The sequence below is a fragment of the Podarcis muralis genome, chromosome 8, assembly GCF_964188315.1.
Source record: "Podarcis muralis chromosome 8, rPodMur119.hap1.1, whole genome shotgun sequence".
Lineage (NCBI taxonomy): Eukaryota > Metazoa > Chordata > Lepidosauria > Squamata > Lacertidae > Podarcis > Podarcis muralis.
This window is the reverse complement of record NC_135662.1, coordinates 5,262,631-5,288,385: the sequence shown is the minus strand read 5'-3', so window position 1 is coordinate 5,288,385 and position 25,755 is coordinate 5,262,631. Positions and strand designations below refer to the sequence as shown.

Below are 25,755 nucleotides of genomic sequence, written 5' to 3'. Positions count from 1 at the left end.
AATGAACCTGAGATCATCATCTGAAGCTCTTCATTGTGTGCCTACTTCACAAGAGGTCCAGAGGGTAGCAACAGGAAAACGAGCCTTTTCTGTGGTGGCACCCCATTTGTGGAATGCTCTCCCTAGGGAGATTTGCCTGGCGTCTTCATTATGTACCTTTAGGTGCCAGGCAAAAATGTTCCTCTTTAACCAGGCCTTGGGCTGATTGACATACAATGACTTTTTAAAATGTGTTGTGCAAGGGGGTATTATTGGGTTATCTTTGTTTTTGTTACGTATTTTGTGTTTTTTACATTGTGATTCTTTGTTGCGAACTGCCCCGTGATCCATGGGTAAAGGGCGGTATGTTTCCAAACACAATTCAAAGTGTTGGTGCTGACCTTGAAAGCCCTAAGCAACCTCAGCCCAGTATACCTGCAGGAGCGTCTCCACCCACATCGTCCAGCCAGGACACTGAGGTCCAGCTCCGAGAGCCTTCTGGAGGTTGCCTCACTTTGAGAAGCAAAGTCACAGGCAACCAGGCAGAGGGCCTTCTTGGTGGTGGCGCCTGCCCTGTGGAACTCCCTCCCATCAGATGTCAAGGAAATAAACAATTACCAGACTTTTAGAAGGCACCTGAAGGCAACCTTTTATAGGGGAAGTTTTAATGTCTAATATTTTACATTTTTTAAATGTGCTGTAAGCCACCCAGAGTGACTGGGGAAACCCAGCCAGATGGGTGGGGCATAATAATAATAATAATAATAATAATAATAATAATAATAATCCCATGTAACCACATTCCCCCCCCAACCTCAGCCTTCCACCCCCCCCCCCCCCCCGGAATAGTTACTACCTTCCCTACAATCCCAGCAAAAAGCAGCAGCAAAGCTTTGTGCAATCGCTGTAATAAATGCTATAAATAGCCACAGCAACTTTCACCTACAGCTGTGCCCTGTGTTGCTCTTTGTAGGTTTTGGCTCTCTGGTAAATGCAGGGGAAAGGAATAAAGTCTTCAGAACGAGCCATTTCTCCTTTGTTTATTGTTGCCCGATCTTGCATGCTAACTGAACTTCCGCTCTCCTTTGATCAAATCTGTTGTTCGTGCAGTTCCCACGCATTTCTGGTAAAGGGGGCAAGAAGTCCATGCTACTGAGAGAGAACCGGGCAAAGTGACCTTTTAAAAGATGTACGAATTATAATGCATTGCCCGAACCCGGCAACCTTCAAGGCAAAAACTTCCTTAAAATGTATGTGCTGTGAAACATCACTGCTTTGACAGTGCAGCCTGCAAAGGCCAATTGTATCATTAACCACTTTTTTTTTTTTTTTTTTGGTCTGGTGGAGAGGAGTTATTTAAATTGTGACTGAGTTGCCATGTTCCTTAACAGGATGTTCAGGAAGATCCAGGGTCTCCTTGTGTGGCACCACTTATCAAAGCTAATCACTTCTCCGTCTCCTTCCTGGTTTTGTCACATGGGTGATTCCAGCCATTTGGGTATCTTGTAAGGACAAACATGGCATCATGGCATGGGTAGGCCAATCCGACCTGAGCATGTGAATTAATCACTGGGGGCAAATAAAGCCAGCTTAAGATGAGATACGGTTTAATGAACAATGCCGGCCACTCAAGGATCACAAAGTGGATGAAATTGTTACTACACTATACAGATAATTAGATGAGTTATCTTCATCCACTCATTAATTTTATCAAGTTAGACCCCCCTCCCTTTTCCCACACATTGCATGGCAATGGCTCAGATAAATCTTTCCTGTGTTCTTATCTTATTTTATCATCAACAATCCAAGAGACACAATAGGTCGTGAGATCATGACCCAACCAAGAAGGGATTTAAGGATGAGAACCTAAATCACAAGGCTCATAGCAATGTGAGTCCATGGTGCTACAATCACTTCCCTGCCCATCCTAAGCTATCAAGGATATTCCAGCACATGTGAAATGATAATTATTTTATTTATTTAAAATATTTGCAGATGATTTAAGCTTGAACATGGAAAGAAAACTAGGTATGCTGCTGATTGGAAGAAAGATTGGTTTAATCCTGCAATTCAACTTTCAATGGACGCCACACAATAGCCATGTCAGAGAACTGTAGAGATGGAAGGGACCACGAGAGTTATCTAGTCCAACCCCCTGCCATGCAGGAATTTTCTGCCCAGTGAGGGGATTGAACCCACAATCCTGAGATGAAGAGTCTCATGCTCTACCGAGGTATTGTAAAATAATATCTTGGCTGTTTCATCCTCCAGCCAATGCTTTCTGCCCCAGTGACAAACCTAGACAGCATCTGAAAAAGCAGAGACATCAACTTGCTGACAAAGGTTCATATAGTTAAAGCTATGGTTTCCCCAGTAGTGATGTATGGAAGTGAGAGCTGGACCATAAAGAAGGCTGATCGCCGAAGAATTGATGCTTTTGAATTCTGGTGCTGGAGGAGACTCTTGAGAGTCCCATGGACTGCAAGAAGATCCAACCTATCCATTCTGAAGGAAATCAGCCCTGACTGCTCACTGGAAGGACAGATCCTGAAGCTGAGGCTCCAAGACTTTGGCCACCTCATGAGAAGAGAAGACTCCCTGGAAAAGACCCTGATGTTGGGAAAGATGGAGGGCATAAGGAGAAGGGGACAACAGAGGACGAGATGGTTGGACAGTGTTAAATGAAATGTTTAAAAAGGATCTTAGAGAAAATGGATATGTTGAAAAAGATTCAAAATTTCAAACAGAAATAATAAATAATGATTGTAAAATTTTATCAAAAATGTATAAAATGTTGTTGGAATGGCATACAAAGGACGAGGAAGTCAAGTCGGTTATGATACATTGGGGTAGAGATTTTGGATATAATATACAACTAGATGATTGGGTAAAAGTATGGAAGGAAAATATAAAATTTACAGCATGTACTGCGTTAAAGGAAAATGTTATGAAAATGATATATAGATGGTATATTACACCGGTCAAACTAGCGAAAATGTATAAAACCTGTAATAAGTGTTGGAAATGTAAAGAAAAAGAAGGTACATTTTACCATATGTGGTGGGAATGTAAGAAGGTGAAGGGCTTCTGGGAGATGATATATAATGAACTGAAAAAGATGTTGAAATATACATTTGTAAAGAAACCAGAAGCTCTTCTGTTAGGAATAGTAGGAAATGAAATAAATAGAAAGGACTGTAAACTTTTCCAATATGCAGTTACAGCGGCGAGAATATTAATGGCCCAAAGATGGAAACAGGAGGAACTACCGACCCTGGAAGAATGGAGAATGAAAATGATGGACTATGCAGAATTGGACAAATTAACTGGGAACATTAGATATCAACGAGACCATAAGTTCATCGAGGAGTGGGGAAAATTTGTAGAATATCTGAAAAATATATGTGATGAACAAACAACGTTCGTGGGATTTCAAGAAGCTCTGTGAAAGGTTGAGGAGTATTGTAAAAAAGAAAATAAGATTAGGAAGGCATATAAAAAGGCAGTATTAAATTTAGGAAATGCGTAACTAAAATTTAATTACGGATGATTGGCAGATAAGCTGAAGGAACTCCATAATATATAATTTGTGATAAACCTTTGATATGGTATTATATGTATATTGTATTGAAAATTAATAAAAACTTTTATTAAAAAAGAGATGGTTGGACAGTGTTCTCCAAGCTACCAGCATGAGTTTGACCAAACTGCAGGAGGCAGTGGAAGACAGGAGTGCCTGGCTTGCTCTGGTCCATGGGGTCACAAAGAGTCAGACACGACTAAACAACTAAACAACAACAACAGCTAGCGCCTCACCATCTCTCATCCAACCAGAGTCCTCAAAAACACTTACTCAACCCAATTTTTCTACTGTTCATGCAGAGCCCTCCTTGTACCTTATCTGGAGTTGTTTGTCACCCTCACATTTGGCTGTTAGGTTTTTCCTTAACTGGTTCTTACCAGTTTTGTGGTCAAGCTGCATAGTTAGACTGCCTCACAGATAACAGGTTTTACAGAGTTTCTACCTCATAGCAGAGTGATCTGAATTCAGCAGATGCTGCCTAACCCTAAACCGATGATATTTTGCAGATAACAAACTGAGCAAGAACCCAGTAAATAATACAAGCAGCAATAATACAGAGAAGTTTGTATTTCTTAGGTCAGGAGACAAACTCCTTCAAAACCAATTTTCTGTCAGGGAACTGCCATCAGTGCCGGAGGGAGAGAGCAAGCTCCAGAGGGATCCCAGAGAGCGTCCCAGGATTGGGAGAGGCAGCCCATCTTCTCGGGAAGGGAATCAGCTTAGCTCCAGTGGAGAAGGGGGGCAGATGGGGGAATCAGAGAGGCGGTCACATGACTCCTTGCCGGGGACCAGCGGGGGGAGGAAGGGTCCTCCGCTGCCTACGCCCTCCTTGCGCAAAAGGCTTCCGCGCAGGGAGAGTAGGAGGAGACTGGGCGTGAAAGAACTTCTTTGTTGGAAGAAGTTTAAGAAACGCCCACTGATGGATTCTGCCAGTGACTGAGACAGCCATGGGTGAGTGGCTGTCCGGACAGAAAAGGTTCACTTAGGCAACCCAGTCAGGTGTGGGCACCGGCTTACGCACGAGCAACCCCTAGAACCATTACATTTTCCTACCAATTCCTCCAGCTGTCAAATGTCTGACAACTAACTCCCAACTCCCAAACTCAAACTTCCAGCTAATCAGAGCTAGCTGTCAGCCGGATCAATATCAAAATTAACCCTTTGAGACACACCCTAAGCCAGCCTTTCTCAACCTGTGGGTCCCCAGATGTTGTTGAACTACAACTCCCATCACCCCTAGCTAGCGAGGCCAGAGCTCAGGGATGATGGGAGTTGTAGTCCAACAACATCTGAGGACCCACAGGTTGAGAACCACTGCTAAGCCATCTGAACCCCCCACTCCAGTGCCAAGCAACATGGACACATTAATGCCCCCAAGAAGCTAATGGTTGGTTGTGAAATGCAAGACTTTCCAGATTGTTCCTACCATTTAACTTCCTAGATTATCTAGGCCTCGGGGTGATCTCAGGATACAGGCAATTAACTTCAAGTAAACTACTTGAAGAGGAAAACTTTTCCTCCTTCATCTGAACAAGACACTTCGCTTATCCACTTACGTGAAGGGGGGAAAGAAATTGAGGACAGACCAACCCAAAGTGATTACCAAAATAAGCGGATTACAGCTAAAGAGAAGTTCTAATGACATAAAGAAGCCAGCGCTAAATGATGATCTTTTTCTTTTTCAAGTTTAAGTACAAGGGATATGACAACCCGACGGAATGCATGTGATACATAACATAAGATTTCTCACGTGGAATCCAGATTTATATATAAGTAGCTGTCAGGACTGCTAGAAGAGAGAGAGATAGGGAAGGTGTCGCCTCTGCTAAGCCTCTGAGCAGGACACCAAAATCCTGGCTCTGTGGCCAGTTTTATAATCTGTAGAAACAAGTTGTTGTGTTTGAGGGGTGGGAGGCAGGAGCAGTGGGACATCTGCACTGTGATTCTGGCTCCCCAAACTAACTAAAGCCTAAGTTTTACTTTCCAGATGGGACTGAGTAATAAATCAGAGGTGGTACAGTGGTACCTCGGGTTACAGACACTTCAGGTTACATACGCTTCAGGTTACAGACTCCGCTAACCCAGAAATAGTACCTCGGGTTAAGAACTTTGCTTCAGGATGAGAACAGAAATCATGCTTCGGTGGCGTGGCAGCAGCGGGAGGCCCCATTAGCTAAAGTGGTGCATCAGGTTAAGAACAGTTTCAGGTTAAGAACGGACCTCTGGAACGAATTAAGTTCTTAACCTGAGGTACCACTGTACTTTTGTAAACCAAGAAATCTTTAATAAAAATATATTTCTTAAAAAAAGAAAAAAGAATATGAGATCATAGCCACTTGGGTCCAAAGCTGAATGATCCAATCAATTTACAATTAGGGATGGCACAAACAACCACTTTTCTGTTCCCAAAGCAAAACTGAATTATTTGCTTTTGTGTACAAACGGCCTTAAGCAAGACACAGATTTGTGGATAGTTTTTATGGATCCAGTGGGTCTGGGCAGTAGCAACTCAATACATAAGATAGCATGCAATTGAAGCCCTCTGAACAACGACGGTTCAGAACGTTCTTATAAATGGGATCGATGGATTCTGCACCCTTTTCCAAAATGGAGAGACACATGTGAAACAACCCATTCTGTTCTTTTTTAAAAAAGGGGAACCTATAAGGCAGGAATGAAGAACCTGGTACCTTTCAGATGTTGCTGGATTCAACACCCATCATCCCTGACTGGTGGCTGTACTGCTTGGGACTAATGGGAGCTGGTGTCCAAAAACATCTGCTGTAAGAGAAGACAGCAGCCAGCCAGATAGATGCCCATGAGCAGAACCTGACGGCAATACTTGAGCTGGCATCAATATCTCAGTGAATTGGCTCCAATGCTTCATTCATGGTGAAATGAATGTAAATCCTAGGCACCATTTATCCTCCTAAAGCACAAGCTTCTCTGCCCAGCCCAGTCTTGCTGTTTTTCTCTATAGCTGGGCAAAGAAGATTGCAGGCTCCCTATGGGTCTCAAAGCAAAGGAGATCTGAGCGATGCTAAACAACGTCTAATCCAGGTAAACAGTCACTATCCACGGCTATCTCCGGCATGCATCAAATTAGGCTAAACAAATTTGTCCTGTAGTTTTAGGGCTGTTTGAAATGAACGTTGAACAAGTGCAAGTTTGCCTGGTTTGTATGCTGTTATACATATTTCTATTTACTTGGCGACCGAGCATGTTTCTCCGTCCCCTTCTTGTACCAGTTTGGAGAGATCCTTTTGGAGCTCTTCACAACCTCTTTTTGTTTTAACCTTTCAGTCACAAAACGTGAGTTTACCAGACATTAAAATGAAACTATTGTTGTTTCAATCTTGTTGTTGTTACCGTATTTTTCGCTCTATAAGACGCACCAGACCACAAGACGCACCTAGTTTTTGGAGGAGGAAAACAAGAAAAAATATATATTCTGAAACTCAGAAGCCAGAACAGCAAGAGGGATCACTGTGCAGTGAAAGCAGCAATCCCTATTGCTGTTCTGGTTTCTGGGATAGCTGTGCAGCCTGCATTCGCTCCATAAGACGCACACACATTTCCCCTTACTTTTTAGAAGGGAAAAAGTGAGTCTTATAGAGCAAAAAATACAGTATTTAGTCGTTTAGTCGTGTCTGACTATTCATGACGCCATGGACCAGAGCACCCCAGGCACTCCTGTCTTCCACTGCCTCCCGCAGTTTGGTCAAACTCATGCTGGTAGCTTCAAGAACACTGTCCAACCATCTCGTCCTCTGTCGTCCCCTTCTCCTTGTGCCCTCCATCTTTCCCAACATCAGGGTCTTTTCCAGGGAGTCTTCTCTTCTCATGAGGTGGCCAAAGTCTTGGAGCCTCAGCTTCACGAACTGTCCTTCCAGTGAGCACTCAGAGCTGATTTCCTTCAGAATGGATAGGTTTGATCTTCTTGCAGTCTATGGGACTCTCAAGAGTCTCCTCCAGCACCAGAATTCAAAAGCATCAATTCTTCGGCAATCAGCCTTCTTTATGGTCCAGCTCTCACTTCCATACATCACTACTGGGAAAACCATATCCGGCAAATACCTATTATGATTTATACTCTGCACAGCCAAAATAGCAGCGTTTCCTCCCCTTCTCCTCCTCCTTGCCCTCTTTCCAGCCCCACAACAGTGGCCCAAGAGCCATGTCTTTCTCCAAGCTCCTCTTCTGAAAGTTGCTGTGTTGTAAATATCACTGATGTGTTTCTTTCCAACTATAAAACCAGAATGATCCTACTTTGTGATAGCATGGGCATCAAGAACTGATTGTGCCATTTCATGATGAGTCTTGGTCTCCCTTTTTAACACTGTATCCCAAACCCTCCACCCTCCAATTTCCTACGTCCATGTGCAGGACACAAAATTGGGGAGAGGCATTTTCTGCAATTTTCCGAGGGAGGAAAAAAGGATGTTTGCAGGGCAGACAACTTTACCTATAAAGAAGAAGCAGATATTTCCTTTCTTTGTTTTATTTTTAATTTTTATAATGGAAAAAATATGAGAGAAAGAAAATATTTAAAGAGCAGCCAAAGGGAAATGATTTGTGTGTGTGTTCCAAACTCAGTTTAACCCTTCATGTCCTCAGATAAACACCTGAATCCAGATTGTGGCTCTCATTTTATCCTAGAGATGGCAAAAAGATAGGGGGAAGTAGCAGAATCACAAGGCAAGCTTAAGTATTTCCCTTGGGACTCTTCCAGAGAAGTCCTTTTCAAACTCTATTTCACTTCTTAAGAGAAGAAAAAAGTTAGATGTTACCGACTTTCCCAATAGAAAGTTAATGTTTTTGTTTCAGAAGCAGTGCTAAAGCAAACGGCAAAGGTGGAGACGAGGGGACGTTCCCAGCACAGGCCCCCGCCCCTCGCTGGCTGCAAATTAATTAAACAATTCTATTAGCTGGGCTTTCACTTCTGACACTCGGCAGCTGACATTAATTGGGCTACAATCAAGATAGTAATTCAGGTTAATTGGAGTCCCACTGTCAGCAGCGATCAGCTTGCTTGAATGTGCTCCTGTCATTTAAGAATAATGAATCATGGATGGCTTGATTGGAAGGCATGGCAAGGCTGGTGGATGGCTGAAGGCCTTCTGCATATGAAAGCTGGCGTCGTTCCTGGCTTTTCAAAGGCGGGGATCCTTCATATAGTGTTTGGGATCCAAGAATGTCACGCCGAGTGTGTCGAAATGGAATAATTGGACGGCTCTTTTTCACACCCTCGTGTGCCAAAGACAGAAAGCGAATCCAGATTTCTTGGGGCAATTGCACACAGAGGTTATATAGTGCAATCCGCGGCGTTTGGGCACAGAGTTGTTCCTTGGCAGAAGGGACGACTTGCCGAAAATGGCAGGAGACCCGTAAAAAATGCATAGCGTCATGGGCTTCAGTCAAGGTCACCGACAGGCTGTGGTGGAGCTCAGCCATGTAAAGAGGGGCAGAAGGAAATGGGAAGGTCCCTCCATGCAGATGGGTTGGTTCTAGAGGTTCATAAAGCTATGTTAAAGGTAAAGGTAAAGGTACCCCTGCCCGTATGGGCCAGTCTTGACAGACTCTGGGGTTGTGCGCCCATCTCACTCAAGAGGCCGGGGGCCAGCGCTGTCCGAAGACACTTCCGGGTCACGTGGCCAGCGTGACAAAGCTGCATCTGGCGAGCCAGCGCAGCACACGGAAACGCCGTTTACCTTCCCGCTAGTAAGCGGTCCCTATTTATCTACTTGCACCCGGGGGTGCTTTCGAACTGCTAGGTTGGCAGGCGCTGGGACCGAGCAACGGGAGCGCACCCCGCCGCGGGGATTCGAACCGCCAACCTTTCGATCGGCAAGCCCTAGGCGCTGAGGCTTTTACCCACAGCGCCACCCGCGTCCCTAAAGCTATGTTAAATCACATTAAATTAAAATAAGGTTATTTACATGCCAAGAAAAACCCCTACAGAGATTTCACCCCAGCAAAGACCTCCCTCCCCCAACGCAGCTCAAATTTTACTTTACAAGAATGTGGCGGCGACAAACGTAGACCTTTTTTCCCCGTGGTGGCATTCTGTTTTCATGTATTTTATTCCTGATTTGTCTGGTGTTTCATTGCATGCTGTTCTGTTTTGAACAAAGTGTGTTTCTAATCATTTGTTGCAAGCTCCCTTGGGAGCTGATGTTGGTGGAAAGGCTGGAAGTAACTGTCTGAGGCAGAGCGGAGTCAAATACAGTCTTTTTGCTGAGAAAATTTCTGAGATTTTTCTTTTTCTCAGAGATACCTTCCCTGCTAAACAAAGAAACAAACAAACAAACTCCATTTTGAATATTCCAACCCACTGCAAAAAAATATCCCAGTGGTTTCTAGTTTATATTTTTGTGGTAGTTGCCATTTATTCCCCATAATGTCCTGGGGCAATGCTAGGTCTAGGGCATTGAAAAGGACACAAAAAGAGCACAAAATGGCTGCCAGGCTTCTGACACATCTGCCCTTCAAAACTGCAGTGACATAAAGAAACCTTACGAAAAAATGAAAACAGAGAAGCTGTGCTAATGGGGAACCCCAATAAATGGTAGGGGAATTGCTCCTTCTGCTAGATAAATTTGATGGAATGATCCTATTTTCCTGCCCTTAGGTAAAAGGTAAAAAAGGTAAAGGACCCCTGGACGGTTAAGTCCAGTCAAAGGCGACTATGGGGTTGAAGTGCTTATCTTGCTTTCAGACTGAGGGAGCCGGCATTTGTCCGCAGACAGCTTTCCGGGTCATGTGGCAAGCAGGACTAAACTGCTTCTGATGCGAGAGAACACCATGATGGAAACCAGAGTGTACGGAAACACTGTTTACCTTCCCACCACAGTGCTACCTATTTATCTACTTGCACTGGCATGCTTTCGAACTGCTAGGTTGGCAGGAGCTGGGACACAAGGCTCAGTGGTTTAGACCACAGCACCACCCACGTCCCTCTATAGCTAACAGTAACTGCAGTTTGTCCAGGTTCAGACATAATGAGTCATTAGGACTGAAAATGGAAGCAAAATCTTCCAATCACCTCATCACTGATGTAGTAGAGGAGGAGAGGTGTGGTGAAGCTAAACAGGTAAAAACTGGCCTTAAGTCTCAGTACTGTATTCAAAACCCACTAGCAACCAATACCTGTAAGTCATGATGGCTAGGCAAGTGTCTTAACATAGAGAAGTAGTCAAGTCACTGAGAAACAGAAAAGGGGATCTTGTTCATGCCTGGTTCCTCAGCTTCCCCTGAAATATTTGGTGGACCAGAAGAAATCTACCGGATGAGCAGGTGTTATCTGGTCAAAGATTTATTCCAGAAATTATAGGGATAGAACTACCTAAATTGTAGAGACATTTATTTATGTAAGCGACTAAAGCAGCAAGAATGTTACTTGCCCAAAAATGGAAAGAAGAAGAACTTATGCAGAAATGGCAAAACTTACTGGAAGAATAAGAAATCAAGATAACAAACTTGTTAATAAAAGAATGGAAATGGTTTATTGAATATTTACAGATAAATTGTAAACGGATAAAAACACTGGCAGGATTATTGTAATAACCTGCAGCTATATAAGAGTTGTTGTTGTTGTTTAGTCGTTTAGTCGTGTCCGACTCTTCATGACCCCATGGACCAGAGCATGCCAGGCACTCCTGTCTTCCACTGCCTCCTGCAGTTTGGTCAAACTCATGCTGGTAGCTTCGAGAACACTGTCCTACCATCTCGTCCTCTGTCGTCCCCTTCATGAGGTGGCCAAAGTATTGGAGCCTCAGCTTCAGGATCTGTCCTTCCAGTGAGTACTCAGGGCTGATTTCCTTCAGAATGGATGGGTTTGATCTTCTTGCAGTCCATGGGACTCTCAAGTCTCCTCCAGCACCAGAATTCATAATGCTCCTCCAGCAACATCAATTCTTCGGCGATCAGCTTTCTTTATGGTCCAGCTCTCACTTCCATATATCACTACTAGGAAAACCATAGCTTTAATTATACGGACCTTTTTTGGCAAGGTGATGTCTCCACTTTTTAAGATGTTGTCTAGGTTTGTCATCGCTTTTCCCCCAAGAAGCAGGCGCCTTTTAATTTTGTGGCTGCTGTCACCATCTGCAGTGATCATGGAGCCCAAGAAAGTAAAATCTCTCACTGCCTCCATTTCTTCCCCTTCTATTTGCCAGGAGGTGATGGGCCCAGTGGCCATGATCTTCGTTTTTTTGATGTTGAGCTTCAGACCATATTTTGCGCTCGCCTCTTTCACCCTCATTAAAAGGTTCTTTAATTCCTCCTCACTTTCTACCATCAAAGTTGTGTCATCTGTATATCTGAGGCTGTTGATATTTCTTCCGGCTATCTTAATTCTGGCTTGGGATTCATCCAGCCCAGCCTTTCACATGATAAATTTTGTATATGTTAAATAAGCAGGGAGACAATATACAGCCTTGTCGTACTCCTTTCCCAATTCTGAACCAATCAGTTGTTCCATATCCAGTTCAAACTGTAGCTTTTTGTCCCACATAGAGATTTCTCAGGAGACAGATGAGGTGATCAGGCACTCCCATTTCTTTAAGAACTTGCCATAGTTTGCTGTGGTCGACACAGTCAAAGGCTTTTGCATAGTCAATGAAGCAGAAGTAGATGTCTTTCTGGAACTCTCTAGCTTTCTCCATAATCCAGCGCATGTTTGCAATTTGGTCTCTGGTTCCTCTGCCTCTTCTAAATCCAGCTTGCACTTCTGGGAGTTCTCGATCCACATACTGCTTAAGCCTGCCTTGTAGAATTTTAAGCATAACCTTGCTAGCGTGTGAAATGAGTGCAATTGCGCGGTAGTTGGAGCATTCTTTGGCACTTCCCTTCTTTGGGATTGGGATGTACACTGATCTTCTCCAATCCTCCAATCCTCTGGCCACTGCTGAATTTTCCATGCAACTTACTGGTAAAACTGTGGAACTTGCTCTTACAGGAGGAAGTGACAGCCACCAACTTTGATGGCTGTAAAGGAGGATTAGGTGGAGGAGAGGGCTACTAGATGCTCAGGTCCTTCTTGTGAGAACAGGAGGCTGGACTAGGTAGGTCATTGGCCTGATTTCCCTGCAAGTTCTGACCGACATCTGGAAACATATGGTTTTGTCCCTAAGGAAAACAACAACAACAACAACAACATCAACAATACTGCTTTCTTTGATGTTCTGAGGAAAACATGACCGGTGAAATTAATGACTACATGTCCCTTCTCTGGCCGTGGCAGTGGGAGGTTGAACGGGAAAGTCACGGCACAATACTCTTGACACTGGGCTGGCTCAGCCTGAAAAGTATCTGGGGAGAAGTGTTCTGCCACCAGCAAAGGCTGACACTTTCTGAAGATGAAATGGGCTGGAGACGTGAGATGCCCATGTTGGGAGATGAAACCTCTCACCACTTTCTGCCATCCCCGTGATGCTGAAGCATCTGTCCTTTCCTGCTCCAAGCTATTTGGAGTTTATGTGACTAGCACAAAGGGCTGCCATCCCCCCAGCTCTGCTCCACTTCCTATTGCCAGTGCCATGGCAGGGCATCCAGTCAGTGTGAACAGTCTGGGCAGGGATCCATAGATCATGGCCCTCTCGCCTTGCCAGCTTGCATTTTTCTCCGGGAGTGTAGAGACTCTTTCAGTTATTTCTTAGCTCAGGAAAATGACCTAGATGTCTGGCTCATGAGACCTGGGTTTTGTTGTTGTTGTTGAAATTTTGGCTGGTTTTTGCACATCATCATATTGCATGATATACTTGTTGGCGTTGAATATTATAATAACCTTATATGATTCAATTAATTCTAATCCCATGGAACATCAGAAAATGTTGCACCTTTTGGGGAGTCTGCTCAGGATTCAAGAGTAGGATATATTGTGCTACAGCTGCCAGCTGATTTCGCCTCTTGTTAGGCTGATGGTTAGGCTTGTTAGGCTGATCAGTTGACCAGGATGATTTTTCATCATAGGAGATGATGGTGAGAGAAGGCAGCATCCAACAAACTGATCCCATCAGTGCAAGGATTTACACCTTGCACAACAGAACGTTCCCTTCTTCTCCCTCCATGCACCTCTTAAATCTGTTCTTGGGGTTCCCCCAACGCTCCAGAGCAGATTTTTGCAGGATGCAGCTCACACAGACAGGCAAGAAGAGAGGGGAAATGTACTGTTGTGCAAGCGTAAGTCCTTGTACTGGTGCGACACGTTAGTTGGATTCCCCTCATGGTCTCCTGATGGTTTGGAATGAGACACCCACCAGAGATTGGGGGACATGCCACATGAACGTTAGAGAAGGTGACAATAAGTTAGCCTCAAAAAGGCCAGCTCTTCATAGGCACCCAAAGCAGGAATCACTTTGTGAGTTAAAGGAAACATTGATCCCATAGGAAAGCTGCCTTATAGTGAATCAGACCAATTTGTTGTTGTTGTTTAGTCCTTTAGTCGTGTCCGATTCTTTGTGATTCCATGGACCAGAGCACGCCAGGCACTCCTGTCTTCCACTGCCTCACGCAGTTTGGTCAAACTCATGCTGGGAGCTTTGAGAACACTGTCCCACCATCTCGTCCTCTGTTGTCCCCTTCTCCTTGTGCCCTCCATCTTTCCCAACATCAGGGTCTTTTCCAGGGAGTCTTCTCTTCTCATGAGATGGCCAAAGTCTTGGAGCCTCAGTTTCCTTCCAGTGAGCACTCAGGGCTGATTTCCTTAAGAATGGATAGGTTTGATCTTCTTGCAGTCCACGGGACTCTCAAGAGTCTCCTCCAGCACCAGAATTCAAAAGCATCAATTCTTCGGCGATCAGCCTTCTTTATGGTCCAGCTCTCACTTCCATACATCACTAGTGGGAAAACCATAGCTTTAACTATATGGACCTTTGTTGGCAAGATGATGTCTCTGCTTTTTAAGATGCTGTCTAGGTTTCTCATTGCTTTTCTCCCAAGTAGCAGACATCTTTTAATTAAGTGACTGCAGTGATCATGGAGCCCAAGAAAGTAAAACTCTGCCTCCATTTCTTCCCCTTCTATTTGCCAGGAGGTGATGGGACCAGTGGCCATGGTCTTAGTTTATCTATGCTGATTGATAGCAGCTTCCTAAAAATTCAGGCAGGTAATCCTGGGACGAGATGCTAGGAACTGACCATGGGACTTTCTGGAAGTGCAATGGATTCTCTGTCCCTGAGCTAACAACAGGTTAAATAAATCTACAGCATGCAGTCCTTACTTTCGGAATCCTATCCCAAATGCCAGACAAGGAAAGGGAACCACGTGTACTAAGACTAATGGCTGTGTCCAGAAGGAAGGAATGGAGAATGAAACAGAGAGAGACAAAGCAAACCTCCCTACTGCCATGGATGTTGTATTTTCTCTGGCTAAAAGCCTCATTATTTCTGAATGGATTTATCAAAAACATATTTTCTATGTAAATATATTCACAAAATATGGCACTTAAGAGCCATCTATTTGTATATGTTTGGACTGCATTTCAGAACAATTATTCAGGAGGAAAAAACAACTATAGCCAATTTAGAAAGATGTGCCCGGATCGTGTTTATTCCATAGTGCTCCTGTCTCTCGTGGCACTATGCTGTTATTTTCTTAGGCTGTTGACAAAATGCTACAATATTTTTATTTTATTTTTTACAAATGGGTACATTCCACAAAGGAAGAGGGAGAATGTCAGAATAGTGGCTCAGAATTGACGCTTCAAGGGGAATATATTATCTCTAAAATCAAGGGAGGTGTTTTGTTATAATGTGGGCTTCCTTATATATGCACACATTAGGAAATTAATTTCTCACCTCCTAGGCAAATCCCTTCCCCCAGAGAGACTATTATCAGCGCAATGCACATGTTGTACACTAATGCAGCCCCAGGATTGTTGTATCTTCACACTGAATGCGGAATGACACTCTGCAAGGATCCCCAATCTAGGATCGGCTTGCACACTTTCCACAGGGACATAGAAAGCCGCCTTAGAGCAGGTCAGTTTGCCCATCAGGTCCAGTATTTTCTACCCTGGCTGTTAGAGGCATCCAAGGACCTCAGACAAATAGTTTTCACATCACCTTCTACGTCATTCTTGTAACAGGAACGATGGAGAGTGATTTGTTTCCCGTGCTTCAAGAAGTGAGCCAGGTTTACTTATTTCTGGTGTAGATTCTCTCAAACAAAGGAACTCTTGTGCTCTGGGCAAAGTTATTAAAGGAATGACTCATGGGAAGATTCAAGCACCAGTTAGTGGCATAAGATGCTAGAAGCAAGACCCTCTTGGGTTGCTAATGCTGTGAGCCCCTCCCTCCACCATACTCTCAGGTTGTATATACGTGTAAATCAATCATATTTCATAAAGACACCACAATCTCTGCTGTCTCTCATTCCAATGGAAACCGATCCCCGGATAAGTGTCTGGAACCCCATGGAATCTCACACTACTCAAGAATTGGACTGGTATGCAACACTGGTGTTAGAAGTGGGGCTCTTGCTTTCTGATGGAGGGCCTGTGAGAAAGGTGTGTCTGGGTCACGATGGAGGGAGAAATAGCAACAGACCTCAAGCAGTTCAGGTTGATGAGCCAGCAGCCTGACCCAGTGGAGCAGTGACAAAGCCAGTGGTTTGATAAAGCAGAGCAGCTGTAAGCAGAGTGGGTGAGAAGCTTCCATGGAGAGGAAAGTGTGACTCCATGGGAGGTGAGGAGCCTGCTGGGTGAGATACTACAGTGGGTTGAATGTGACCCAGCAGCCCAGCTGCAAGGCACCTAGACGGAAGTGGTGGCCAAGGAGACCCAGAATGAAGATGGGCAGCTGAGGGGCTGTAACTGAGAAGAGATGCAGTCAGTAGCTAAAGGCAAAGGGGGCTTGCGCTTTTCAAGACTGTTCACTTTTTAAATTGCAGGGATTGTTTACTGGTTAAATTTCAGGGATCCCTCCTGCAATTTGGACCATTTTTTGTTTTGTTTTTATGCTTTTGCTTTGTGCTTTTTTCACGTTTGTAGTGATGGGAACTGCTTAATGATTTTATAGGGATTGCTATGATAACTGTGTGTGTGTTTGAAAGCTGCTGTGTGCTGCAGTGGCACAAAGAACGAGCAAGCCTTTTTGGGTAACGCAGCGCTGGTGCTGACGCTTGCATCCTGGATTAAACATGTCGGAAAGTCATCGTCTTGGGGCCTCCCAAGGGTGGGGACTGGGTAAGGTGCTTGGATGAAGAACTGGGATTGTGAGGATGCACCAAGGAAAAAGAGAAAGGCTTGAAGAGATCCTGATGGACTGGAAACTTTTTACCGGTGTTGGGTTAAAAGTGTAATTGTGTATTGAGGCTTCCGAGTCTTAGTAAGCAAGCTGCCCTGATTACCCAAAGGTCACTGTCGACCAACGTGGGCAGCAGCAGTGCAGCAGAGAACAAAACAGCAACACCAAAACCTACAACACATAACTAGGTTACTGGGATTAGGGGGCAGGAGTCTTCATTTTGCACTGACATTTGTGTTTACTGGTTCCCGGATTACGACACTAAGATGGCGCCGAGGTAAGACGCTCTTATCGGAGCTCAAAGAAATCTTTTAACTAAATGCCTTTGTTGCTGGCTCTCCTCCTTCTTTTGGATTTTATTTCCTTTCACTACTTCACTGTGCTTTTGAACATCTTATCTTATCCTCCTCGGTGCCGGGACTTAATGAAGTTAATGAAGTTTTAACGAAGGCTCTCAGACATTCCCTCCCGGGCATTAAGGCACTCCCTCCCAGTTTCTCGTTGACTCCTCGTGACAAACTTATTCCAAGGATCTTTAAGGACTTCTAATGGGCTTTTAACCCTAAAAACTACAAATTCATAAAACCACAAATTTCTCCCACCACCTCTAACTTCGTGGACCCCCAAACATCTCAGTTGTTTTAACAAACTGAGAAGAAGGGGGGGGGGATACTTCAAAGGAGTGCTCTAATTGGACCCAGTTTTTAAACTCCTCGCAGCAGCCCAGCCAGGACTGAATGAGAAGTGAATGAGATTGCGACCTGAGAACTTTAGCACTCTATCACTCTATTTAGAAGTCTGATCTCATTGATTTAAGAAGAATCTAGCAATGAGAAGAGCCAAAAGACTCAGGTGTTCTGATACAGAAACTGACGCAGAGCCCTCTGGTTTCAAACAGAGTAATCTAGATAATTACCTGCTACCTCAAAAACAGCACATATCTCCTCCCAAAACCTTCCTCAACTCTTTACATGGAAAGACAGTTGAAGAGATATCCCTAGGAATAAATGAGGACAAGGCTACTACTCCCATAATCGAGGCACAAGCACTAATTGATAGAAAGGTGGAGCTGCTGGAGGAATGCTGCCTATTGACTGCTCAAACAGTTCAAAAAATCTTTGAACAATTACAAAACATCTCCAAGAAGCTGGATAACCCAGATGAAAGGAGGCAACTTACTCCCTTTTTGCCATCCTTAACAAGCCCTGGAGATAAACAGAACAAATACAAATTCATACCTCTAAACCAGCCAAAAACCAGAGGAAGCCCCCCTCACTCAGTCAATCTGATACTGAGGCCATGTGAGATCGTTCTCCACATTTTTCCATATAGAGGGCCCCTACCTTACTGGGAGTCATCCTTCTGGGCCAGACATCATCTAAATCTGCTCCTAGGCCTTGAGGGTGGAAGCATCGACTTAAAAGCAGTCAAGAGGCTCACTAACGATGGATACTCCAAAAAACTACTACTAAGATTTGGTAGTCATAGAATTCCAACCAAAATCTTAAGGGAAAAGGCTCATTTAGCCCAGAAAGGAATTATTCCGCGTCGACACTTTGAAGATATATCACTCAGACCATTGATTGCATCTAAAAGACAGAACAAGATGAACAAGGCCATTCCACCAGAAGCCGACATCTGCCCTACTCCCGTGGAAGAACCCAGTAGACGGGAGAAACCGCAGCCAGCTACCCGGGAAATCACGCAAGAAAAATCCAAGCTCCCAAACCATGCGACTGTAGCATCAAATAACAGCCTCGCCCTTGACACAATAGACTGGACAGTCCCAGAAGAAGAAGATCTGCTGAGTAACTTTACCAAGCTACCAGATAAAGAACAAATAAACATACTCAGTAAATTGACGAAACTACAGGCCAGATTGACCGAAATTCACCAACAAGGTCAACAAAATGCAGTAGAAACAATACACAATCAAACTTTACACTTACCAGCCTTCTCCCCAAAATGCATAGTCAAGAAGAGAGCTACTAATGGAACTTTCAAATGTATAGATGCAGAGCTTCAAATCCAGCCTCCTTTAGAATATGAAATGGCAAGGAAAAACTCCAGCAATGAGACCACGGATTCCTGGCTGAGATATCAAATACTAGCTCCAAACGAAATAGGTACCCCTTGTTTAAGTACTGCAAAGGACTCTAGCATTGCCGAACAGGGGATGACCTCCAACAGACCTGATACACCGAGCTCAACACCAAATGAGGCCAAAGAAATGGAAGTAGAGACTGAAAACAGTCCTACTGTCCATAACAGTCCACCAACCACAGAAATTTCTCAGGAACAAGGAACAGCTAAGGAAGAAAATCAAGAAAGGGAGGAAATTTTAATTTCCCGCACTTTAAAAAAGAGTCTAAAAGATCCACCATTATGTTCCCCACCGAAAGCAGCGACAAATGGCTGTATCTGCACAAGACAAAATCCCTCGCTGGACTCAATAACAGAACTAGAATGACTAAATGCTGTCAACCAGCCACCAACTCAAAAACGGATCCTACGCTTGCTGTCCTGGAATATTGCAGGGTGGGGAAACAAAGACGGAGACCCAGACCTAATGAACTTCTTTAAAGATTTTGAATTAATACTTCTACAAGAAACATGGTCAACTAGAGATATTAAAATCAATGGATTCACCTCCTATACGAAACCCGCACTGAAAACAAACACGAAGGGCCGGCCGAAAGCAGGGTTCTGTTGTATGATCAAAGACAACTTAGGGTTTGAAATCAAGCAGCTAGAAAAATGCTTACCACTTGCACAAGCTCTACTTTTAACCCAAAAAGACGATACTTTGCTACTTGTAAATGTCTATATCCCCCCAACTAAAAACAACAGCAGCAGTGAAAATTGGTCACAACTAACCTTTTATATAGAAAATTTGACCGATAAATACCCAAACGCCTCACTGATAATAGCAGGTGATTTTAATGCCAGAGTGGGAACCAACAATGAACAACTATGTAGCAAACTAAATTGGAATACTGATAATGATATCGCACATGCCCTGAAAATAGGACGATTCTCCAGAGATAGGGTTGTAAACAACGAAGGCCTACGCCTACTTGAATTATGTAACAACTTTAATTTGCAGATTGTGAACGGTTCAACAAAAGGCGATAGAAGCGGGGAGTTTACATACTTCTCCCCCCGAGGATGCAGTGTCATCGACTATATTCTTGTCCCTTATAATATTATAAATTCGATCATGGACCTCAAAATTGGAACGCGTACTGAAAGCGACCATCAGCCATTATCGTTGTCTATTAACTTAAAGGTCGAAACCAAAATAACCAAGTACAATATCATAGAACCTTCTCAATACAAACAAATGACCCAATTAAAATGGTCCCAGGAAATGAGTGCAGCAGTGGGGCAAAAACTTACAGCCAACCTGAGAAAACAAATATTATCTAACTTAAAGACCACTAATTCCCACAGTGATATTCCGAAAATTTATAATGAAATCTTCCAAATGTTCGTAGAGCTTAGTACTCCACCCAAAGTTTGGGTACTTAAACATAGCGCTAGCCCTTGGTTTGATGATGAATGTTTCCAGCTAAAAAGAAAACTGCGCCAAATATTTAAAAATAATCGCACTAAACTAGAGCCCTCTTATCTTGATGAAAAAAGAAAATACCATTACATTCTGGCCGAAAAGAAACAGAAATATGCAACCCAAAAATGGCTACAATTATTCGACTCAATTCAGAGTAAAAACAACAAAGCGTTCTGGAACCTAGTGTACGGAGGATTGAAAGCCGAAAATCAACTAACTCTACCACCAATTGCAGAATCCAAATGGTCCCAATACTTTACATCTGTATTTAACAATCTACACAGTGAACCTAAAGGAAATGAGACCACTAAAAATAAAATCAATAAACTCCAGGAGTGGCCAAGGGTAGAAGAAGAGGAAATTAGAGAGATAGTTAAAAATTTCAAATCGGGGAAATCTCCTGGGCCAGACGGTCTACCAATAGAATTATTCAAGACCTATATAGATTGGTGGGCAGAACCCTTAGCTCAATTGTTTACTCTCATAGATAAACATGGGATCATACCTGAGATATGGCTAAGATCAATAATTATTCCAATCTTTAAAAATGGCGACCCAAAAGAACCAAGGAATTATAGACCGATAAGCCTACTATCAGTGATAGGGAAAATCTACGCTAAGCACCTCTTATCTAAACTCCTTACCTGGATGAAAAACCTAAATTTACCAGGGAAAGAACAAATAGGTTTCTCCAAAGGTTGCTCTACATTAGACCACTGCCTTATACTTATGCATTTGGTTGAAAAATACAGATCCCAAAGGCAATCTAAGATATATGCTGCTTTTGTGGACTTTCGTGGTGCATTCGACTCAATTGACCGCCCAAAGCTGTGGAGGAAACTCGCAGAATTAAAAATTGATCAGCGCTTATTGATTCTAATACAAAATCTATACTCTTCCAATACCTGTCAAGTCAAACTTAACACCAAAGGTCACCTTTCATCAGACATCCCAAACTCGAAAGGGGTAAAACAAGGGTGTATTCTTGCCCCCTTTCTATTTAATTTATTTTTATCAGACTTGCCAGATCACCTTCAAAAAATAGAATCACATGCCCCTAAACTTAATCAGAAACCAGTCCCTCTCTTATTATACGCAGACGATGCTGTCCTACTATCATTAACGAGCTTGGGTCTGAAACGTCTTATATCTTCTCTGATCCTTTACTGTGAATGTAACAAACTCTCTATAAATTATGAGAAGACAAAAATTCTGGTCTTCTCGAATGGTTGGAAATTAGAGAAATGGAAAATAAGAGGGCAAGAAATCCAACAAGTGAAAATCTATAGGTATCTGGGAATCTTATTCCAGAGCAATTTAGGGTGGGCAAATCATCGCACAAATGCCATAAAACAGGCAAAGTGCACCTCATCAGCAGTTGCCCGTTTTTATTATCAGAAAGGTAATCAATTTATTCCTGCGGCCAATCAGATATTTCAAATAAAAGTGCAATCCCAGATATTCTATGGAATCCCGCTATGGGTCCAAGCATATAACAGTGATTTAAAAAAGATTCACTCCAGCTTTCTGAGGCGTATTCTTGGACTCCCAGCTGTGATCAAATATGAAACAATGTGTGCAGAAATAGGCATACACACAATGGAATATTGGGCCTGGTCCACCTCAATAAAGTACTGGTTACGCTGCCATTTTCGCTGCCCTCCATCAAGTCTGCTCGCTGATTTGCTCAAAGACTCCTATAAATCAAGATGGTATCAGTACCTCGAAAAAAAGATTGAATCTTTAGGCATCGAGCTGGAGCCCCTGTACAATTCTAATGAGCAATACATTTTCCATAATATCCTAACCAGACTAAAGGATGTCGAGAGACAAAATATTATGGCAGCTGTAAACAAAATTTGCTCCCCCATATTCTATGATTTAAATATCTTAGATAGCAGAGCCAATTATGTCACTAAATTAATAATCCCAGCCCAACGTAGGGCTTTTATGCTGGCCCGTTTGAATGTTTTTCCCTCAGCATTTGTCAGGGGAAGATATCAAAACATTCCCAGAAACAAGAGATTCTGCAGATGTTCTATGAATGTCCCGGACACTGTAGAGCATATTCTCTTTCATTGCCCATTGTACAGTACGCTCCGTCAACGCGTGCTGTCCCCTCTTTTGGGTGGTCTGGAACCCCAGCAAGGTGAATGTGTGGGATTCTGCCTATCCGACGTTGACCAAAGGGTAACGGCGGGGGTAGCCGAGTTTTTGGTAGCACTCCTCCAAGGAGCAGGTTAACAAGGAAAACCACTGATTTTATATGTATATATATAAATATGTATGTAGCCAACTGCTGCCTTTCTATATATATTTTAAGGCTTTTATATGCTATTTTCTCTTTTATGGTTTTATTTGCATAATGCCTAATAAAGGTTTGATAAGTAAGTAATTGTGTATTGAAGCTGAGGCGCCAAGACTTTGGCCACCTCATGAGAAGAGAAGACTCCCTGGAAAAGACCCTGATGTTGGGAAAGATGGAGGGCACAAGGAGAAGGGGACGACAGAGGATGAGATGGTTGGACAGTGTTCTTGAAACTACCAGCATGAGTTTGACCAAAGTGCGGGAGGCAGTGGAAGACAGGAGTGCCTGGCATGCTCTGGTCCGTGGGGTCACGAAGTGTTGGACACGACTAAACAACAACAACATTTATTTTTAATGATGTGTGTTTTAATGACTTTGGAAAGATGTATTCTGCTGTTTGTATGTACATCGGGGGACTGATGTCTGGTTTTGGGGGAAGGTAATGTTATGAGTTGGGGAGGGGGGGTAGGCAGTATGTCTGGACCCCCTTTAATTCCTAGAACCAGAACAGATTCAATTCCTGGAATAGCCAGGCTGGCTTCCCACTATCTAGGAAACGCATGGGAGATCTTCCACATAACGACTCTGGCAAATCTCTCCATGGCTGTCAAACACGCAAAGTTACAATGCTCTCTTTTATACACAAACACACACTACAGAAATACTAAAAATCATCCCTAGACATTGAAAAATGCCGTGCACAAACTCTGTAATTAAAGGGTAGGCAGTCTGTAGCATTATTTATAACACTGACTGGCACATTGTTTATAGCGGTTTCAGGGATGCATCCTTAAATACAATAGGCGGTGATCAAAAGCAACCTTTCGAGAACAGAGCACCTGCAGGGAGAGAGACAGAGAAGTATCTGACATACCTGACAGAGTGAAAATTAGACAGGAGCGAGATGTCTGCAACCTTTGAATTGGGAATCTCTCTGACAAGCGAGAAAATGTGGGTGGGGAGGCGAGACAGATTTCGGCAAGCAAAGCATGTTTCACCAATACTTCTGCTGCCAAGTAGCTATTTAGCAACACGCCACAAGGACACCTGGCAGATGTCGCTTGTATTAGTTTCCATGTTGGGACAAAGCTAGGGATGTGGGTGGGTGGGAGATGTTGTTGGCCAATATCTGAGGATATTTCTGCCTTCTCGGGATGTGAGGTTGTACACTGACGTCGCTTACTTGAAAAAGCCAAGCCAAGCCGATTTCACAATCCCGTTCCAAATAGTGATGGTGAACCATGTGAGTATTATTATGCACAGCATCTTAAAATAAAGGAACTGTAGAGTTGGAAAGGACCCAAAAGGTCATCTGCTTCATCCCTCCGCAATGCAGGAATCCCAGCTGAAGAATCCCAAACAGATGGGCATCCAACCTCTGTTTAAGGAACTCCAAAGAAGGAGAGTCCATCACTTTCTGAGGTAGTCTGCCCCCTGCTCAAAAACTCTCTAAGCCAGGGATGGGGAAACTGTTGACACTTCCATTCCACCTTAAGGTACAGACATGGGATTGTTAACATGTCCCATGTCTGTTTATATTCCAGCACAGCTTGCTGGGAACTTCTGTTGTGTATTGCTTTTGCTCTTAGTTGTTCTCTCTGAGACGACATGAGAGAGAGACAACATGTTTCTTTGTCCTGATTTATGATTCATAAATCTGTAGTTGTAGTATGCTTCCACAAGCCTCAAGCCTATTCTGTGTGCGCAGTTCGGTCTGCTGATAGTGTGCCCTGGCTTTGAAGCCTGGGTCGCTGATTTACATCGGAGCAGAAGTGGTGGTCTTCGCAGCAGGACAGCTGGAAGGAGACGGCCCAGCTGGGGCTAGCCAGCTGGCCTCCTGGCCCTCTGCATGCCAACAGAAACCTGTGATCGTCAGTTGCTGGACTCCAGCTCCCAAGATAACAAAAGAAGAGCCGGCTGGATCAGAGCAATGGCCCATCTATTCCAGCATCCTGTTCCCACAGTGGCCAACCAGATGCCTGTGGGAAACCCTCCAGAAGGACCTGAGCGTAAGATCTCTCTCTGCTCCTGCAGCTTCCAGCAACTCATCATCAGAAGCATTACTGCCTCTCATGTTGGAGGAAGTGCATAGACATTATGGCTAGGAGCCGTTGACAGCTCTCCCCCCACCCATGAATTTCTCCAGTCTTCTTTTTAATAATAATAATAATAATAATAATAATAATAATAATAATTTATTTATACCCTGCCCATCTGGCTGGGCTTCCCCAGCCACTCTGGGTGGCTTCCAACAAAATACAGTGGTACCTCAGGTTACATACGTTTCAGGTTACAGACTCCGCTAACCCAGAAATAGTATCTCGGGTTAAGAACTTTGCTTCAGGATGAGAACAGAAATCGTGCTCCAGCGGCGCGGCGACAGCAGGAGGCCCCATTACCTAAAGTGGTGCTTCAGGTTAAGATCAGTTTCAGGTTAAGTACGGACCTCCGGAATGAATTAAGTACTTAACCTGAGGTACCACTGTATTAAAATACAATAATGCATCAAACATTAAACGCTTCCCTAAACAGGGCTGCCTTCAGATGCCTTCTAATAGTTTGGTAGTTGTTCTCTTTGACATCTGGTGGGAGGGCGTTCCACAGGGCGGGCACCACTACTGAGAAGGCCTCCTGCCTGGTTCCCTGTAACTTGGCTTCTCGCAGTGAGGGAACCGCCATCCAAGTTGGTGGCCATCACTTCCCCCACCCGCTGCCCCGGGAGTGAGTTCTGTAGAGCAAGCCCCAGTCAGCATGGTCAATAGCCAGGAGTTGCAGCAGGCGTTACGATGTCAGCAGGGCTGTGATTCACACATCCTGTCTCTAAGAAGAATTATTTGGATCTGAATCCTTGCTGCATGTTACATGCACGTTTTTAAATGTATATTTTATTATTTAAAAAATGCCTATGTAGACAGCCCACTTTTGCACTGAATGTTACCAAAGGTGGCTGGAAAACAAGAGGATCTGATGCACAGAGGACTGGAAGCTGGTAATAGAGCAATGGTTGAAGTGGGAGGGGAAATAGCAAGGTGGAAGGAGACAGACTAACCCTGTCTATCTCCCCTTG

General features: G+C 43.7%; 1 protein-coding gene across 5 annotated transcripts in view; it reads right to left on the bottom strand.

Moving 5' to 3' along the window:
- TSNARE1 (t-SNARE domain containing 1) overlaps positions 1 to 25,755 on the bottom strand; it is a 442,991-nt gene that overhangs the window by 64,056 nt on the left and 353,180 nt on the right. The gene's annotated exons all lie outside the window — the stretch shown is intronic.